Source organism: Littorina saxatilis, linkage group LG2 (assembly GCF_037325665.1).
Source record: "Littorina saxatilis isolate snail1 linkage group LG2, US_GU_Lsax_2.0, whole genome shotgun sequence".
NCBI classification, from domain to species: domain Eukaryota; kingdom Metazoa; phylum Mollusca; class Gastropoda; order Littorinimorpha; family Littorinidae; genus Littorina; species Littorina saxatilis.
In genome coordinates, this window is record NC_090246.1 from 654,081 (window position 1) to 674,244 (window position 20,164).

The 20,164-nt window shown below is 47.2% G+C and overlaps 2 long non-coding RNA genes across 2 annotated transcripts in view; both read left to right on the plus strand.

The window, feature by feature from the left end:
* The window catches only part of LOC138957423 (uncharacterized), a 268,397-nt gene that overhangs the window by 215,058 nt on the left and 33,175 nt on the right, over positions 1-20,164 (plus strand). The window lies entirely within an intron of this gene.
* On the plus strand, positions 4,927-5,940 carry LOC138955608 (uncharacterized). Its single transcript, XR_011452306.1, has 2 exons — positions 4,927-5,219; positions 5,499-5,940. It is a non-coding gene; the product is annotated as an uncharacterized lncRNA (long non-coding RNA).

Sequence of the window (20,164 nt, forward strand, 5' to 3'; positions counted from 1 at the left end):
TCACAGGTCGTTCCAATAGTCCGAACATCGTCTACCCCACCCCGTCTCACTGGTCGTTCCAACAATCCGAACATCGTCTATCCCACCCCGTCTCACTGGTCGTTCCCACAGTCCGAATATCGTCTATCCCAGCCCATCTCACTGGTCGTTCAAACAGTCCCAACATCGTCTTTCCCAGCCCATCTCATTGGTCGTTCAAACAATCCAAACATCGTCTATCTCACCCCATCTAACTGATCGTTCCAACAGTCCGAACATCGTCTATCCCACCCCATCTCACTGGTCGTTCAAACAATCCAAACATCGTCTATCTCACCCATCTCACTGGTCGTTCCAACAGTCCGAACATCGTCTATCCCACCCCATCTCACTGGTCGTTCAAACAATCCGAACATCGTCTATCTCACCCCATCTCACTGGTCGCTCAAACAATCCGAACATCGTCTATCCCACGCCATCTCACTGGTCGTTCAACCAATCCGAACATCGTCTATCCCACCCCATCTCACTGGTCGCTCAAACAATCCGAACATCGCCTATCCCATGCCATCTCACTGGTCGTTCAAACAATCCGAACAACGTCTATCCCACCCCATCTCTATGGTCGTTCAAACAGTCCGAACATCGTCTATTCCACCCCATCTCACTGTTCGTTCAAACAGTCCGAACATCGTCTATTCCACCCCATCTCACTGTTCGTTCAAACAATCCGAACATCGCCTATCCCATGCCATCTCACTGGTCGTTCAAACAATCCGAACAACGTCTATCCCACCCCATTTCTATGGTCTTTCCAACAGTCCGCACATCGTCTATCCCACCCCATCTCTCTGGTCGTTCAAACAATCCGAACAACGTCTATCCCACCCCATTTCTATGGTCTTTCCAACAGTCCGCACATCGTCAATCCCACCCCATCTCACTGGTCTTTCCAACAGTCCCAACATCGTCTATCCCACCCCGTCTCACTGGTCGTTCAAACAGTCCCAACATCGTCTATCCCACCCCGTCTCACTGGTCGTTCAAACAGTCTAAACATCGTCTATCCCACACCATCTCACTGGTCGTTCAAACAATCCGAACATCGTCTATCCCACACCATCTCACTGGTCGTTCAAACAATCCGAACATCGTCTATCCCACCCAGTCTCACTGTTCGTTCAAACAGTCCCAACATCGTCTACCACACCCCGTCTCACTGGTCGTTCAAACAGTCCCAACATCGTCTATTCCACCCCGTCGCACGGGTCGTTCAAACAGTCGGAACATCGTCTATCCCACCCCATCTCACAGGTCGTTCAAACAGTTCGAACATCGTCTATCCCACCCCATCTCACAGGTCGTTCAAACAGTTCGAACATCGTCTATCCCACCCCTGGAACTGGTCGTTCAAACAGTCCCAACCTCGTCTATTCCACCCCGTCTCACTGGTCGTTCAAACAATCCCAACATCGTCTATCCCACCCCGTCTCACTGGTCGTTCAAACAGTCGGAACATCGTCTATCCCACCCCGTCTCACTGGTCGTTCAAACAATCCGAACATCGTCTATCCCACCCCATCTCACTGGTCGTTCAAACAGTCCGAACATCGTCTATCCCACGCCATCTCACTGGTCGTTCAAACAATCCCAACATCGTCTATCCCACCCCGTCTCACTGGTCGTTCAAACAATCCGAACATCGTCTATCCCACCCCGTCTCACTGGTCGTTCAAACAATCCGAGCATCGTCTATCCCACCCCGTCTCACTGGTCGTTCAAACAGTCGGAACATCGTCTATCCCACCCCATCTCACTGGTCGCTCAAACAATCCGAACATCGCCTATCCCATGCCATCTCACTGGTCGTTCAAACAATCCGAACATCGTCTATCCTACCCCATCTCTATGGTCTTTCCAACAGTCCGCACATCGTCTTTCCCACCCCATCTCACTGGTCGTTCAAACAGTCCCAACATCGTCTATCCCACCCCATCTCACTGGTCGTTCAAACAGTCCCAACATCGTCTATCCCACCCCATCTCACTGGTCGTTTAAACAGTCCCAACATCGTCTATCCCACCCCGTCTCACTGGTCGTTCAAACAGTCCCAACATCGTCTATCCCACCCCGTCTCACTGGTCGTTCAAACAGTCCCAACATCGTCTATTCCACCCCGTCTCACTGGTCGTTCAAACAGTCGGAACATCGTCTATCCCACCCCATCTCACAGGTCGTTCAAACAGTTCGAACATCGTCTATCCCACCCCATCTCACAGGTCGTTCAAACAATCCCAACATCGTCTATCCCACCCCGTCTCACTGGTCGTTCAAACAGTCGGAACATCGTCTATCCCACCCCGTCTCACTGGTCGTTCAAACAATCCGAACATCGTCTATCCCACCCCATCTCACTGGTCGTTCAAACAGTCCCAACATCGTCTATCCCACCCCGTCTCACTGGTCGTTCAAACAATCCGAACATCATCTATCCCACCCCGTCTCACTGGTCGTTCAAACAATCCGAGCATCGTCTATCCCACCCCGTCTCACTGGTCGTTCAAACAGTCGGAACATCGTCTATCCCACCCCATCTCACTGGTCGCTCAAACAATCCGAACATCGCCTATCCCATGCCATCTCACTGGTCGTTCAAACAATCCGAACATCGTCTATCCTACCCCATCTCTATGGTCTTTCCAACAGTCCGCACATCGTCTTTCCCACCCCATCTCACTGGTCGTTCAAACAGTCCCAACATCGTCTATCCCACCCCATCTCACTGGTCGTTCAAACAGTCCCAACATCGTCTATCCCACCCCATCTCACTGGTCGTTTAAACAGTCCCAACATCGTCTATCCCACCCCGTCTCACTGGTCGTTCAAACAGTCCCAACATCGTCTATCCCACCCCGTCTCACTGGTCGTTCAAACAGTCCCAACATCGTCTATCCCACCCCGTGGAACTGGTCGTTCAAACAGTCCCAACCTCGTCTATCCCACCCCGTCTCACTGGTCGTTCAAACAGTCCCAACATCGTCTATCCCACCCCGTCTCACTGGTCGTTCAAACAATCCGAACATCGTCTATCCCACCCCATCTCACTGGTCGTTCAAACAATCCGAGCATCGTCTATCCCACCCCGTCTCACTGGTCGCCCAAACAATCCGAACATCGCCTATCCCACGCCATCTCACTGGTCGTTCAAACAATCCGAACATCGTCTATCCCACCCCATCTCACTGGTCGTTCAAACAGTCCGAACATCGTCTATCCCACGCCATCTCACTGGTCGTTCAAACAATCCGAACATCGTCTATCCCACCCCATCTCACTGGTCGTTCAAACAGTCCGAACATCGTCTATCCCACCCCATCTCACTGGTCGTTTAAACAGTCCCAACATCGTCTATCCCACCCCGTCTCACTGGTCGTTCAAACAGTCCGAACATCGTCTATTCCACCCCATCTCACTGTTCGTTCCAACAGTCCGAACATCGTCTATCCCACCCCATCTCACTGGTCGTTCAAACATCGTCTATCCCACCCCGTCTCACAGGTCGTTCAAACATCGTCTATGCCACCCCATCTCACAGGTCGTTCAAACATCGTCTATCCCACCCCATCTCACAGGTCGTTCAAACATCGTCTATCCCACCCCATCTCACAGGTCGTTCAAACATCGTCTATCCCACCCCGTCTCACAGGTCGTTCAAACATCGTCTATCCCACCCCATCTCACAGGTCGTTCAAACATCGTCTATCCCACCCCATCTCATTGGTCGTTCAAACAATCCAAACATCGTCTATCTCACCCCATCTCACTGTTCGTTCCAACAGTCCGAACATCGTCTATCCCACCCCATCTCACAGGTCGTTCAAACATTTGTTGATCGTGTCGTAACGGGTCGGATAGACGTATTTGAAGCCTGCCATAGATCGCATAATGTAAGGTCACATTTGTCATGGCCGTCGTCATTTGCTTTTTCTCGCTAATATGGTAATAATGATAACGCGCGGAATTCGTCTGTCAATGAAGTCCTGCTCTACAGGTTACGTTCAGCCGTCGGGATGGAAAGCTGACACCCCGCTGTTCACCGAACAGATGGACATGCTGTGGGGAACGGTGGCCGTGCCTCTAGGCCATTTTACCTTCGTCAGTCTCGCTCACACTGAAGTCACTGAAGTGTACAGTTGTGGTCCACTTGGACAAAACATTCCACCAGGGCTTGACGTTCCTGCCAAAACACTACCAACTGTGTTTCCAGGGGAACCACGGTATTTAACGGAGGTCCTACCGGCGGTAGTGGAAGCTAGAATTGTGCACGTACGGGTATGCTTATCGTATGTTTACGTCCGCTCTTTTCCGATCGATATCTCCTGGCTTCGCTTTCGCTTCACCTTCCATCAGGTGTGTATGTGAGGATGGGGTGAGGTGGGCGTTTGGTGTGTGAGTGTGTGTGTGTGTGTGTACGTGTGTGTGTGTGTGTGTGTGTGTGTGTGTGTGTGTGTGTGTGTGTGTGTGTGTGTGTGTGTGTTAGACAGTCAATACCGTCCAACAGGCTGACATAGCTGCGAGAGAGGGGGTCTGTGTGTGTGTGTGTGTGTGTGTGTGTGTGTGTGTGTGCGTGTGTGTGTGTGCGCTTGCGTGCATGCGCTCGCGCGTGAGTGTGTGTGTGTGTGTTAGACAGTCAATACAGTCCAACAGGCTGACATAGCTGCGAGAGAGGGGGTCTGTGTGTGTGTGTGTGTGTGTGTGTGTGTGTGTGTGTGTGTGTGTGTGTGCGCTTGCGTGCATGCGCTCGCGCGTGAGTGTGTGTTTGTGTGTGTGTTAGTGTTACGAAGCGGTTTACTTGTATTTGTGGTAATGTGTATTGTTGTAAATAGAATAGACTATAGCGATGATCAGACATTGGAAAGGGCTATAGGCTGCATACCGTCAGTTGACCGCAGTTGAACCTTTGTGTAACTGACAAGGTTTTTCACGTGCAAGTAATGCAGACGACAGCTCACTGGCAATGTCATAGCAAGAACGACTTTGTAAAATCAGTCGCCGTCAAGGAGCCAAGCTCGACTCATGTTTTTCGTAACACTTTAGCAGACGGGCTCCTGTTTTAGGTATCTGACTGAAGAAGGATGAAGACTGACGAACTTTCCCTATCAGCTTACATGATATCTTCCATTTTCATATTCATGCCAGGCCGGCGACTGTACTAAATGTTGGCTTTACACTCTTTTGAGGTATGTTTGAAACCGGTTATATTTTCATGTCATGTTGTCGTATGTGAGAAGAGTGACTGGTTCTGTGTTTAACGTATTGTGTAGGCCTAAGCTATTGTGCTACACTGCTTAAACATGTGAGGGTTTTACGTGACGTTTTCTTGGCTTTAGAAAACAGGAATTAACGTGTAAATAATTATATTGGCTCATGCAGCTTAATATGTTGGACGAGTGAGTATTTTTATTGTGCGAGTGAAAGAAACTAAAGACAAGTTGATTTATGGACTATAAACTTTACAGTGTTCCAACTGGGGGGTTTTCATCGCCGGAGGCTGAACTGAACCAGTCAACTGCGGCTTGGTGGACATGACCATGGCATGGAGAGCTGGCAGGGTTCTACAGTTAGCCGCCGAGACGAACTGGAAGGATCAAGGACTACGTCAAGCAATGGTTGCGGTGTCGTGAGGACTGGTGCACCCTTGTCAGTCGTCTGAAGGACTTACAGCCATACCAACATCTTGAAAGCCGAAAGATGGCAGTAGGGTAACGTACAGTAGAATATCTATTCGTCTTACCTGTTAAGCTGCTTTGTTTGAGCCAAAAGGTGTCTGCGTCTTGGACTGTAGAGTTTCTTGCGGTGTTGTCGACCTAGAGTACTGGTCGAAGCCCGGAAATGATTTTGTGATGTAAAAAGCTTTGTAAACAATAATAATTAGTCTTGGCAGTGTCAAGATCCATTTAACACCAGGTTTTTGCGTGTGTGAGTGCGTGTGCGCTTGTGCCTTGTAAGCTACTGTAGCGGACAACTATTCAGATTACATTCAAGCTTGTAAACAAATACTAAACTTATAGAGTGGTGTAGAGACATTTATGAGTGTCTAGAAACAGGCCAATAAAGGACCATAACATCTGGCGCAATAAGGGCTATACCACTCCATAACAGTTAGACAGTCAATACCATCCAACAGGCTGACATAGCTGCGAGAGAGGGGGTCTGTGTGTGTGTGTGTGTGTGTGTGTGTGTGTGTGTGTGTGTGTGTGTGCGCCTGCGTGCATGCGCTCGCGCGTGAGTGTGTGTTTGTGTGTGTGTTAGACAGTCAATACCATCCAACAGGCTGACATAGCTGCGAGAGAGGGGGTCTGTGTGTGTGTGTGTGTGTGTGTGTGTGTGTGTGTGTGTGTGTGTGTGTGTGCGCTTGCGTGCATGCGCTCGCGCGTGAGTGTGTGTTTGTGTGTGTGTTAGACAGTCAATACCATCCAACAGGCTGACATAGCTGCGAGAGAGGGGGTCTGTGTGTGTGTGTGTGTGTGTGTGTGTGTGTGTGTGTGTGTGTGTGTGTGTGTGTGTGTGTGTGTGTGTGTGTGCTTGCGTGCATGCGCTCGCGCGTGAGTGTGTGTTTGTGTGTGTGTTAGACAGTCAATACCATCCAACAGGCTGACATAGCTGCGAGAGAAGGGGGTCTCTGTGTGTGTGGTGTGTGCGTGTGTGCGCTTGCGTGCGTGCGCTCGCGCGTGAGTGTGTGTGTGTGTGTGTTTGTGTTAGACAGTCAATGTCATCCAACAGGCTGACATAGCTGCGAGAGAGGGGGTCTGTGTGTGTGTGTCTGTGTGTGTTTGTGTGCGTGTGTGCGTGCGCTCGCGCTTGTGTGTGTGTGTGTGTGTGTGTGTGTGTGTTAGACAGTCAATACCATCAAACATGCTGACATAGCTGCGAGAGAGGGGGTCTGTGTGTGTGTGTGTGTGTGTGTGTGTGTGTGTGTGTGTGTGTGTGTGTGTGTGCGTGCGTGTGTGTGTGTGTGCGCTTGCGTGCGTGCGCTCGCGCCGTGTGTGTGTGTGTGTGTGTGTGTGTGTGTGTGTGTGTGTGTGTGCGCGCGTGTGTTTAACAGAATCAATACCATCCAACAGGCTGAATTAGCCGCGCCACAACGCCTCCCGAACGGCCAGTGGAACTGCTCAGTACCTGCCTGGCCAGACTTCCAACAGCATTTTGCCTGCAACTTCGAGCTGGAGTGTGAGGGAGGGGAGGACGAGGCCCATTGCCCCTACACCTACTGTGGGGCGGGGGATACTTCTACGGCCGACACCTGCTACTTTATCCCTGGGCCAAACCTGGTTTGAGTCTTTTCTTTTTCTTTTTCTTTCACAACAAGAACAACACAAGCAAACAATGGACATTTTGAAAGTTTTCCCTGCTTAAAAAACAATAATATTACAGAGTTAAAAAAACAAAGGAATACTGTACTCACCAATACAAGAACGAGACAAGACGGTACGAATTTTCGCTTATGGAAGCTTCATCAGGAAAAACAAGAACACAAAAGACAACAAAAAGCAGACGCAACACGGAACGAACAAGGTTTGAAAGAAAATGGAGGGGAAACACGCAAAAAAGGGAAGGAACTCTAGGAACGGAAATGAATAAAAGGGGAGAGAAGTGGTTGGATGATGTCATGAGCACAGGCATACAAAGTGATACACATTCATAAAAGGAGGGGGGGGGGGGGGTGGGGACAGAGGGGAAAAAAAAAAAAAAAAAAAAAAAAAGGGGGGGGGGAGGGGGGGGAAACAAACGTACGCACGCACACGCACACATACACACAACCAAACACATGAATACACACATAAACACACACACACACACACACACACACACACACATTCACACACAAACACACACACGTACACACGTACCGTAAATCCACAGTATGTTTGGGGAATACAAGTGAAGTACATCACATTTTCGCATTCAAACCGTCAGGTGTGGATGTGCCCAGGGATAATATGAAATCGGACTCTACTTGTTTTCTGTCTGTGGAGGTGCTGTACATTTGCCAGACACCTTTCACACGTGCATCCAGGGAGGTGTGGTTGCTGCTGTTGAAATGTTGGGCAACAGACCTACAGCGGCGATGCCGAATATCTGCCAGATGTTCGGTGAAGCGGGTAGAGAGGGTTCTTTCGGTCTCACCAATGTAGAGTACTTTGGGGCATTTGAGACAGGATATGGCATAGATGAGATTGCGGCTGGTGCAAGAGAACGTGCGTTTAATGTTGAAATCTTTTTGGGGGCCGGTCAGAGTGGTAGAATGGCAAATGTGGGGGCAGGTGTGGCAACGAGGGTTCTGGCATGCGTGTGTGCCGGGTTGTAGGGGAACTGGCGAACGAAGAGAGGATCGAACCAGGGAGTCTCGAAGGTTGCAGTCCCGTCGGGAGGCCAACAAGGGTGGCAGGCTGAACGTTTCACCAACAGAGGGGCTAGACTTAAGGATGAACCAACTGGTTTTCAAAATGTTGCGAACAGGTAGGTTGTGGGGATGGTGGGTCAGAACTGCCACAGGTCTGTCTGATCTGTCTGAGGTGGATGATGGCTGCAGAGCTAGCCCGCAGTGGGGCACTGCGGTTATGAAATTAAAGGCCCCTCCTGTTTTTGGAACCGCAGGAGCTTTCTAGTTTGCTGTTAGGTAGATTTTTGGTTCCTCTTTCCTGTCATGCTCTCTTTTTCTTCATGAATTCTTTTCTTTTTTCTGCCTTCTTGCTCATTCACCTGTATTTTTTCCAAAAATCTCTTCTCTTGCCGCTTGTGTCGCGATTCATGTATAGTTTAATCTGTTAGTGTTCTGATGTAAGTCCAGCAGTAGATAGGTTAAGCCTATTTTAACATACTGGAAACTGGTAATCTTCCAGTAGGTATTAATTTAGTTTTACTAAAGCCTGCTGGGACACAAGTAATGGGTTAGTGCATTTGTAAACAGGAATCGCTTGACAAGTGGCCCCCTTCATCCCCCCCTTCCTCGTCCTGATATGGCTCTGCGTAGTCGGCTGGACGTTAAGCAACAAATAAACAAACAAACAAACAAACTGCAGAGCTACTTGTCTCGGTATGCAGCGAACTTTATGTAAGGCCACATTCAAGAGGCTGGATGGGTAGTCACGTTGAAGGAAGAAGTCAGACATTTCTGCTGCTTTTTCTTCAAAGTCATCTGTGTCAGAACAGATGCGGCGCAGTCTGAGAAACTGGGAAAATGGAATGCTCCGGATGGTGGAAGAAGGGTGAGAGGAATGGAAAGTAAGGTAGGTGAGCATCAGTGTCTTTGTAATGAACACTGGTGGAAAGAATGCTATCAGACAGGGAAATGTTCAAATCCAGAAAGGCGACTGCGGAAGGAGAGATATCAAAGGTGAATTTGATGGAGGGATGGTAGTTACTGACAAAGTGTATGTAATCAGTGAGGTCAGACAACGAGAGAGTGCTCTCGTTGTCTGACCTCACTGATTACATACACTTTGTCAGTAACTACCATCCCTCCATCAAATTCACCTTTGATATCTCTCCTTCCGCAGTCGCCTTTCTGGATTTGAACATTTCCCTGTCTGATAGCATTCTTTCCACCAGTGTTCATTACAAAGACACTGATGCTCACCTACCTTACTTTCCATTCCTCTCACCCTTCTTCCACCATCCGGAGCATTCCATTTTCCCAGTTTCTCAGACTGCGCCGCATCTGTTCTGACACAGATGACTTTGAAGAAAAAGCAGCAGAAATGTCTGACTTCTTCCTTCAACGTGACTACCCATCCAGCCTCTTGAATGTGGCCTTACATAAAGTTCGCTGCATACCGAGACAAGTAGCTCTGCAGCCATCATCCACCTCAGACAGATCAGACAGACCTGTGGCAGTTCTGACCCACCATCCCCACAACCTACCTGTTCGCCACATTTTGAAAACCAATTGGTTCATCCTTAAGTCTAGTCCCTCTGTTGGTGAAACGTTCAGCCTGCCACCCTTGTTGGCCTCCCGACGGGACTGCAACCTTCGAGACTCCCTGGTTCGATCCTCTCTTCGTTCGCCAGTTCCCCTACAACCCGGCACACACGCATGCCAGAACCCTCGTTGCCACACCTGCCCCCACATTTGCCATTCTACCACTCTGACCGGCCCCCAAAAAGATTTCAACATTAAACGCACGTTCTCTTGCACCAGCCGCAATCTCATCTATGCCATATCCTGTCTCAAATGCCCCAAAGTACTCTACATTGGTGAGACCGAAAGAACCCTCTCTACCCGCTTCACCGAACATCTGGCAGATATTCGGCATCGCCGCTGTAGGTCTGTTGCCCAACATTTCAACAGCAGCAACCACACCTCCCTGGATGCACGTGTGAAAGGTGTCTGGCAAATGTACAGCACCTCCACAGACAGAAAACAAGTAGAGTCCGATTTCATATTATCCCTGGGCACATCCACACCTGACGGTTTGAATGCGAAAATGTGATGTACTTGTATTCCCCAAACATACTGTGGATTTACGGTACGTGTGTGTGTGTGTTTGTGTGTGAATGTGTGTGTGTGTGTGTGTGTGTGTGTGTTTATGTGTGTATTCATGTGTTTGGTTGTGTGTATGTGTGCGTGGGCGTGCGTACGTTTGTTCCCCCCACCCCTCCCCCCCCCTTTTTTTTTTTTTTTTTTTTCCCCTCTGTCCCCACCCCCCCCCCCCCCCCTCCTTTTATGAATGTGTATCACTTTGTATGCCTGTGCTCATGACATCATCCAACCACTTCTCTCCCCTTTTATTCATTTCCGTTCCTAGAGTTCCTTCCCTTTTTTGCGTGTTTCCCCTCCATTTTCTTTCAAACCTTGTTCGTTCCGTGTTGCGTCTGCTTTTTGTTGTCTTTTGTGTTCTTGTTTTTCCTGATGAAGCTTCCATAAGCGAAAATTCGTACCGTCTTGTCTCGTTCTTGTATTGGTGAGTACAGTATTCCTTTGTTTTTTTAACTTTGTTCATCTTACCACAGTCACTTCGTTGTTTAGATAATATTACAGTCCAAAAACAAAACAAAAATACACACAAACACACATATCAACACACACACACACACACACACACACACACACACTCAAACACACAGTCAAACACACACACACACACACACACACACACACGCGCGCGCACGCATGCCAACAACTTATTACCAAACCAACTCTTCATATGAGGACCATAATTCTAAAAGAAAAAAAATATTACCAGCATTGAAACTTGAATATTTTTCTATTTCAAATCTATATATCTGACAGTGGCCTAATCTCTTGTAACTTACTCTAAAAAAAAAAAAAACACCCTTTGCAAACAAAATGATAAAATCCAACCGTAGTGTGTGTGTGTGTTAGACAGTCATTACCATCAAACATGCTGACATAGCTGCGAGAGAGGGGGTCTGTGGGAGGGGGGGGGGGGTCAGTAATACATGCCGTGTGTTTGTATTTATGGACAATCACAATTCTCTTAAACCTAAAGACATATCCAGCGCATGAATTAACAATATGGATAGGTGCAACGACAAACAAGTTTACAGTGCTAACATACATTATCGGCTTTCAATCATGTTCTATCGTTCCACGGCACAAACTCTCTCTCTCTCTCTCTCTCTCTCTCTCTCTCTCTCTCTCTCTCTCTCTCTCTCTCTCTCTCTCTCTCTCTCTCTCTCTCTCTCTTCTCTCTCTTTCTCTCTCTTGTTCTCTCTCTCTCTCTCTCTCTCTCTCTCTCTCTCTCTCTCTCCCTCTCTCTCTATCTCTCCTTCTCTCTCTCTCCCCCTAGCTCTCTCTCTTTCTAACCTACAAACATTTCCAGCGCAAAAATCAACAATTTGAATAGGTACAACAACAACACAGGTGTACTGCACCAGCCTACATTATTTGCAATCAAACCTGCTCTAACATTCAACGGCACAAACTATGTATAACACATCGCCGTCTCGTTCACCTGTTCCACATTGGGTAACTAGTTCAAAAACCTTTTTCTTTTTTGAAAAACACGATATAAGAATCTGGCCACATGCACCACTGAATCCCCTTTATCTACAGACATAGCACGTATAATACTGTTCGCATCTTCACTCTGGTTTTTTTCTCTTAATATTTTGACATCAAGTCTATAATCACAATATCCTTTGCATACAAACAATACATTTTTCTCGTCTTCCACGTCCTCTCAAAGGCCCGGTACAACGTCAGTTCGATAGCGGCATTTGTGGGTGTTTATGGGTGAAATACCAAATCGAAATTGTATGTATGCATCTCGAAAACAGCGGAGCTGAATATGGTCTATATACACTTCAGCGCGAATTTCTTGTTTAAAGAGTGAATAAAATTCAAATCGCTCCGAGTTCATGATGCTGTCGTGCTATTCTTGCTGGAAGCAATCAAACAATCGTTGTCTGAATACTGCTATAAATCGATTCAAATCGCCTACACCTTGTTGCAGCCAGACATCTCCAAAGCCGTACATGCATAACATTTCTTTCAAATAATGAGACCATGTTTTCTTGCCATAACCCTGTAAATGTTTCATCATGTCATATGCTTTCCTTGGGAGTCTTTCGCTTGGCAAATGTAACACTCTCAGCCAATACTTAATACAGCGAACCGACGAAGTGACATAAAGTGGGTAGCGGCCTAAGTCACCATATACCATCTTGTTTGGTGTTTGTCGTCCTACACACAAAAACTTCTTGCATGCAAACAAATGGGCTTTCTCAAGAGCTTCAAACCTTTGGAATCCCCACAGCTCAGATCCATACATTAAGATCGGGAGGACCTGTGCGTCATATATTTTAAAAAATACGCTTCTAGGTATGTTGCCTAGCCTCCACAAACATCTTAGGATTTGGCCAGTCCTTATCTTTGCCTTTGAGGCCAGATCACTGACCATTAGCGTCAATGACAATTTTGTGGTGAAATTTAGCCCCAAGTACTTGTAACTGTTCACAACCTCTATGTCCTCGTTTCCGTACTTCCAGGCTTCATTTGGTGCCAAAAATCCCCCTTTTCTAAAAACGATTACCTTTGTCTTATCCAGGTTGACCGTCATGGAAAAATTATCCGTAAACTGTTTTAACACATCAATCTGTTTCTGTAACCCGGCTGCGCTATAGGATATCAAGAGTACATCGTCGACAAACAGCAATATGAGAATCTGCATCACGTCAGGTGTTAACTGTATTCCATGTTTACCGTTTTGAAACAGGCAGTGTCGGATAGAGTAAGAGAGAGAGTTCCACGCAACGGCAGCAGAGTGGGAGAAGGCTCTCTGGCGGTGCTGTTTGCGACTAAAAGAAGATAGACGGAATATTCTAGTGTCTACAGAGGAGCGGAGGGATCGTGAGGGTGTATATAGTGTGAACAGGTCAGACAGGTAGGATGGGGCTGAGCCAGATATTATTTTGTAGCAGATACAGCAGCACTTATATTGGATTCTCAGCTCTACAGGGAGCCAATGAAGTTTCTTTAGCAAGGGGGAACAGGACTGGGACCGAGGGGCTTTGCAGACAAGCCGGACTGCAGAATTTTGAACGCGCTGCAAAGGATGGATGACAGACTGAGAACAGCCAATGAGAACAGAATTTCCGTGGTCTAATCGAGAAAGAATGTAGGGGGAAACAAGGGTCTTGGTGGAATCTTCGGTAAGGTATGGGCGGAAAGAACCTATTCTCTTAAGCTCGATGTAAGCGGACTGACAGACTTTCATAACATGGTGTTTCATGGAGAGATGCCAAGATCACGGACGGAGTCTGAGAATTCAATAGTGCTGCTGCCCAAAGTGATAGAAGGAGGGAGAGAGAGAGAGGACGAGAGGGAGGATTTGGTGAAACGAATGGCTTCTGTTTTGTCACAGTTAAGTTTCAATGCAAGACTGAAGGGAGGTGGTCATCTGGGCGTATTCTGAGGGAGTCGCTGAGTTCTGAACCTGAGTGTCGTCAGCAAACATTTCGTGGAAAACGGAATGTCTGTCGACGAGGTCAGTCAGAGGGGAGGTGTACATGATGAACAGCACGGGCCCGAGCACAAAGCCCTGGGGAACGCCAAAAAAGGAGGGAGGTTTCCTGGGATGGGACGTCGTTTACAATTACAAATTTTTTTCTGTCTGAGAGATAGGATCTGAACCAATTTAGAACTGAATTTTGGATGCTGAAAGTGTGCTCAAGGCGGGACAGTAGAATTTCATGATCAATTGTATCGAAAGCGGCCGAAAGGTCTAACAGGAGGAGCAGGGAAATTTTTTTTATCGTCTAAGGAAGTCAAAATGTTGTTGAGGATACTAAGGACTGCGGTCTCTGTGCTATGGTCCGTGCGGTAAGCTGACTGGTGCGGAGTGAGGAGGTTGTTGGCAGAGAGGTGGGAGGAGAGCTGGTCTAGGACTATCTTCTCTAGGATTTTAGAACCCCCCGCGGGTTAGGGGGAGTCCCATATTGGTTGGGACGAGAAAGAATTTACCCGATGCTACCCAGCATGTCGTAAGAGGCGACTAACGGTTGTTTCTCCTTTACCGTTGATAAGTGTTTCTTGTATAGAATATAGTCAATGTTTGTAAAGATTTTAGTCAAGCAGTATGTAAGAAATTTTAAGTCCTTTGTACTGGAAACTTGCATTCTCCCAGTAAGGTCATATATTGTACTACGTTGCAAGCCCCTGGAGCAATCTTTTGATTAGTGCTTTTGTGAACAAGAAACAATTAACAAGTGGCTCTATCCCATCTCCCCCCTTTCCCCTATCCCATCCCCCCCCCCCTTTCCCCGTCGCGATATAACCTTGAATGGTTGAAAACGACGTTAAACACCAAATAAAGAAGAAAAGGGATTTTAGAAAGGAAGGGAAGGTTTGAGATGGGCCTGTAGTTCTTAAGTACGTTGGGGTCGAGGGAGCTTTTCTTCAGAAGGGGTTTAATGACAGCTTTTTTGAAATCTGAGGGGACGGTGCCAGTGGAAAGGGACTCGTTCAGTATTCTAGTGATGGTGGGTAGAAGGATGTCTAAGTGATCACAGAGGAGGGAGGTGGGGAGGGGGTCGAGGTCACAGGACGTTTTGGCAGACTTCACAATGAGTTTACGAACAAAATCTTCAGAGACTGGGGTGAAAACAGAGAACGAATTTCCAACAAAAATGGGAGAGCGGTCTGAGTCGCTATGCTGGGCGAAGCTGTTGCGGATGGTCAAAATCTGTTCATGAAAATACTTAGAAAAAACATCTGGCAGTTTAGACATGTCATGTACAGTTGGAAGAATGGCCTGTTTTGCTTTACCAAGCATGGAGGTGACAGTGTTAAACAACTCTTTACAAGATGAGGATGCTGCGACCTTGGATGAATAAAAAGTGGTCTTGGCGGCATCAACAAAATCTATGACTTTCTGCTTGGTGGTGTCATAAATCTGCTTAATATAATATGTACAGTCAGCTTGGAAGATGCCCAGCGTCGCTCAGCTTGACGCCGCTCACGTTTCAACTGTTGAAGCTCCGGAGCAACGGAGTTATACCAAGGGGTAGGCGGACGCTGGCGCACCTTCCGCTGTTGCACAGGAGCGTGTTTGTCTAAGACTATCCTAAGGTTTTTGTTCAAGTCAGAGACAGACAAATCATCAACAACAATGCTAGCTAAATCATGTGAAAAATCAGACTTGTCAATAGCACGAATGGAACGCACTGACTTTACTTGAGGAACAGCTTTCTGCTTTGGAACATCAAGACGGCATAGAGTAGTCACATGATCAGAGGTCAAGTCATGACAACACTCTGTAGTATGAACAAGATAGTCACTGTCCCGGTAAATCACAAGATCCAGAGTGTGGGTGCTACGCAAGAACGTAGGCTGGTCAACGGCCTGAGTCAGGTCGAACATTTGCAACAGTTCTCTGAACTTTTTCGTCTTTGGATCTGACACGTTCTCATAGTGTACATTGAAGTCACCTGTGAGTAGCAAACTACCATCACATGTAGTAGCATACTCTACAAAGTCCGGGAGCTCGTCGAGGAAGAGGGAGTGTGTCAGTTTGTTGGCTCTACTGGGAGGGGGGCGGTACACACAAAACAGCTGAAGGCGCTGTTTATTCAGTCACTGACAACTGAACAACTTCAAAAGACCTGTGGGGGAAAGAAAAATCATTTGTGACACAACCAAGGGAAGTAAGCTGATCTTTCACAATCACAGCGATCCCACCCCCGCGCTTGGCGGTCTGTCTGTCGGTCTCTCTCTGTCCCTGTACCTGTCTCCCGCTATTCCCCGCCCCAACCCCCCCCCCCCCCCCCCACTGACTCTCTCTTTCTTTTTTGAATGTTATGCTATTTCAAATGAAACGTGACTGTGATATTATGCGTACGGTGTTACCATTTTGTCTGTTGGTGTTTCCTCTCTCGCTCTCTCTCTCTCTCTCTCTCTCTCTCTCTCTCTCTCTCTCTCTCTCTTGCTACCAGCTTGTACTTATAATACTTGCATAGTATGTATTTGATTTTATGAATAACCACATATGTATGCTCTTCATGCTTCATCTTCATCATCATCATCATCATCATCATCATCATCATCATCATCATCATCATCATCATCGTTATCTTTATCATCACGTGCTGAAGTTTTCTGACCTCCTTTTGTTGGTAAACTTTTAAACTTTTTATTTTTTATTTTTTTCAATGTTATCATTGTGTGTCTGTGCATCCCAAGGACAGATTGTAAGAAAAGGCGTGGCCTTAAATCTTAATCCTTGTTAAATAAAGTTCAATTCAATTCTCTCTCTCTCTCTCTCTCTCTCTCTCTCTCTCTCTCTCTCTCTCTCTCTCTCTCTCTCTCTCTCTCTCTCTCTCTCTCTCTCTCTCTCTCGTTGATTTCTCTGTCTCTCTCTCACACACAAACACACTCGTATGCTCCGTGCTTTGGTGTCCCCACCTTTTTTGAGCATAGTTCATGTCCTAGCTGACAACGCTAGCAGCATAGTTCATGTACTAGCTCGATAACAGCATAGTTCATGTTCTAGCTGACAACAAAAGCAGCATAGTTAATGTCCTAGCTGACAACGATAACAGCATAGTTAATGTCCTAGCTCGATAACAGCATAGTTCATGTTCTAGCTGACAACAATAGCAGCATAGTTCATATGTCCTAGCTGACAACGATAACAGCATAGTTCATGTCCTAGCTGACAACAATAGCAGCATAGTTCATATGTCCTAGCTGACAACGATAACAGCATAGTTCATGTCCTAGCTGACAACGATAACAGCATAGTTCATGTCCTAGCTGACAACGATAACAGCATAGTTCATGTCCTAGCTGACAACGATAACAGCATAGTTCATGTCCTAGCTGACAACGATAACAGCATAGTTCATGTCCTAGCTGACAACGATAGCAGCATAGTTCATGTCCTAGCTGACAACGATAACAGCATAGTTCATGTCCTAGCTGACAACGAAAGCAGCATAGTTCATGTCCTAGCTGACAACGATAACAGCATAGTTCATGTCCTAGCTGACAACGATAACAGCATAGTTCATGTCCTAGCTGACAACGATAGCAGCATAGTTCATGTCCTAGCTGACAACGCTGACAGCATAGTTCATGTTCTAGCTGACAACGATAGCAGCATAGTTCATGTCCTAGCTGACAACGCTGACAGCATAGTTCATGTTCTAGCTGACAACGATAGCAGCATAGTTCATGTCCTAGCTGAGAACGATAAAAGCATAGTTCATGTCCTAGCTGACAATGACAATAGCATAGTTCATGTCCTAGCAGAGAACGCTGACAGCATTGTTCATGTCCTAGATGAGACCATTTAACGCAAACGAAAAGTGCCGGGAGGAGGGCGGACATCCGGCCAAACTGACCACACCCCAGGAATGGCAGACAGTGACTGCGGCCTTGAAAGCCAGGAGACAGATATCTGTTGTCTGGTTGGGTCTCACAACGTCCGCTTCTATTCCGTTCAGCTTGTAAGTAATACACGCACTTGGCGTTGAAATAGCGCTGTTAAGACGCTCTTGTAAGCTGCGGAGAACACTCATGTCATGATCCACGGACAAAAGCATTTTGAAAAAGGGAGCGAGACATTTTCATGTTTTCCTTTGAGAAATACCCATTCGTGACTCGTAGATTTTAAACAGGTACGCTATCCCATCGTAGATCTCATTGAAAACTGAAGAATCTCGACCCAGCTTTATTATCGCAGACGTAATATAATACTTTATCCTACATACGTGAGACCGACCAATCATGATATAACAAATATCGTTCACTTCACATGTGTGTATATCATGTAAATGATGTCAAATTAGTTATCTTTTTAATTTTTGAACTCGTAAGTCTTGTATTTTATTCATTTGAATTAATTCCAAAGGTTGACAATCCAATTTATTAAGGGTTGTAAAATTATCTAGTACCTCTGAATTTCCCAGGATTACTCACTCTATTTTAAATAAAATCGACTTTTGGGAAATCTCGATGGGGAATTGTATCAACGCGCGTCGACTGGATTGTAATGGTGGTTGTCCACTTCTAATTTGAATGAAATACGCAAATACACATCAAATACAATTTATCGCAAACATTTAAAATACAAGTATACATAGCTAAGATATTACAAATCTCTCCACTAAGGTCTACAAGGAGCAGTTACAGAGTACACGAATCCATCTGCACGCGAGGACATCGCATTTTACTCCTCGATATCGATCACTGTGTGTCGGTTGGGTTACAAAAACGTAGCCTTGTGTTTGTTTACAGATACGGCCGATCCGCTGTGTGGGCTGATGGTACAGTAGCGTACTATGTCAACTACACAAAAGACATTTCTTCAAGCCTTCTTTTATGCGGCTATTTTCAAGAGCGGGACTACGACATGATCATGCTGGGTGATGATTGCCGGGCTGTATTCCAAGGTGGTCAATCTGCTCCTCTGTGTGAACGCACGACTGCCGAGGTAGAAGGCCAAGAGGTGCCGGAGAACATCGAGCTCCAGTACCCAGAAAACAGACAACTACGGCTGTCGCACGTGACTTGCAGTAACGGACAGACCATGCTCTCCTTCCTGTCATGCGAGAGCTCGTCACGTGGTGCTTACGTCAACGAAAGCGTCATTTCCGGCTCTGCGCAAAGTACCATGGACGAAGGGGGCGGGCCGTACTTCCGGTGTGACAGTGAGGTGGAACACGTGCCCTACACTCTGGTGTGTGACCACCGACAGGACTGTGCCGACAACTCGGACGAAGACTTCTGTCAGTTCCCTCCCTGCACCGGAAACACGCCGCTAAGATGTGGAACTAGTCATCAGGTGATCTAGATTTGTCTTTCAATTCATCCATTCTCATCATACGGTTTCTACTAGCCCGGCGGAATTATTACTCGCCCCTGGTGATCGGGCGGTTGATTTGGCCATCCCTAGTCTTATGTCTTGTGTTACTCTGTGCAGTGTCTCGCCTTGGACCGCTGGTGCGATGGACAACACGACTGTTCCAACGGGGAGGATGAGCGAGAGTGTACTTCTTTTATATCTTTTATTCCGCTGTTGGGGAAATACGTTGCCATTCCCCCGCCGGCAGTCGTTCACTTTGACCCCACAGCCAACACCACGAGTGCTGTCACCATGACAAAGCTGACCCTCTCCAACGGCTCATACACCTGTCCAGACAGTCATTTTCAGTGTCCGGGGGGAGGCTACTGCATGCCGGTCTTCGTGAGGTGTAACGGCGTCAACGACTGCCCCCGCCACGAGGACGAGGAGGGGTGCTCCACCTATACCTGTCCGGGGTTCTACAGGTGTAGAAAGTCCAGGATCTGTCTGCATGCTGACCACGTGTGTGACGGGCTCTACCACTGCCCGCTGCAAGACGACGAGCAGTACTGTCACATCCACTGTCCTACCGACTGCACGTGCTCCGGGTTTGCCTTCGCGTGTCCTCACCTTTTTCCAGTGCACCAGTTTGCCGACCTTCGCTACCTGGACGCCAGTGACAGCGGTCTGAACTTGGAACACATGACGCACAATGTCTTGCTGATCCATCTCAGCGTGGCCAGGTGTGGCCTAACAGACTTTGGCAACGTGACACTCCCAAACTTACAAAGCTTGGACCTCAGTGACAACCACTTAGTCTCCGTAGGCACCGGTGACCTTTCTCTCTTTTCTAACCTCAGGGATTTATACCTGTC